The 987-nt window shown below is 53.1% G+C and overlaps 1 non-coding gene across 1 annotated transcript; it reads right to left on the reverse strand.

Annotated features, from left to right (window-relative positions):
- Window positions 1–236: 236 nt before the first annotated feature.
- Window positions 237–399, reverse strand: LOC116863871. Its single transcript, XR_004381872.1, has one exon. It is a non-coding gene; the product is annotated as a U1 spliceosomal RNA (small nuclear RNA).
- Window positions 400–987: the final 588 nt, after the last annotated feature.

Consider the following 987-nt stretch of genomic DNA (forward strand, 5'->3'; position numbering starts at 1 on the left):
TGAAAACTCCGTTGAAACCTCCCTTTCCCTCACCCTCACAACCCTGGGCAGCAGCTCTTCCTGCCAATAGGTCCTGTCCCGGTGCTTTAATAAACCACCATTTTGCACCAAAGATGTCTCAAGAACTCTTTCTTGGTCATCGGCTCTGGATCTTGGCCCACCGAACCTCACCTAGGTTCTAGAACTTCATTAAGAATACAAAGAAAAGAGCATTCTGTCATTTAATAACGGCTACCAGGGAAGGAGCACAAAGGCAGTCCCCCCCATCAAAAGTCAGGCAGTTGAGTTTTCCATATTTGGGGAAATCGCAAGAGTCAGCAGGGCCACAGTGCAATGGTCAAGCCTCATCCTGGGAAAACCACCTACTTGATAGTGGCATTTTCCCTGATAAGTAAATATGACTCCCTCTTCCTCCACTCAAGACCAGCCTCACCGGGTATCCACCGCACACACACACTCACTGGCCATCCCAACCCCCAAAATCCTTGGCACCCACTCCTGTCCCAAGCATCCTCACCTTTCACAGGAGTCTTCCTAATACAATGGAAGCAACAGCACTGCTATATCCTCTGTCCCAGGAATTCTCTGGCCCAGAACCGCCCCTCAAGGGCGCCTGTTTGACATCAGACACACCCCGCCCATGACATCACGGGCAAACACACTCAAGCACACATGCACACACGCACGCATGAACACAGAGCACTCAGCACAGAGAAGGCTGTCCCAGCCTGAGAGGAACATGAGAGAGGGCTTTCTAGAAGACAGAGAAGCACAGATCCATCTCTCTCTCTCTCCCTCCCTCTCCTTAGAACCTGCTTTGAGGACACGAAGTGCAATGGCTGCACTTGTGGAGCTCAGCCTCCTAGCCAGTCCCCCACGCATCCCCCAGGCCTGGACATTCCAGGGTGGGGGCGGGGAAGCCAAAGGCATCAACTTCTGGGCCAGCTCTTGGCTGACACCTGCCAGCAACATCCCAGGCCCTGAGAC

This window comes from Lontra canadensis, unplaced genomic scaffold, assembly GCF_010015895.1.
Source record: "Lontra canadensis isolate GAN:19392208 unplaced genomic scaffold, GSC_riverotter_1.0 scaffold4232, whole genome shotgun sequence".
Lineage (NCBI taxonomy): Eukaryota > Metazoa > Chordata > Mammalia > Carnivora > Mustelidae > Lontra > Lontra canadensis.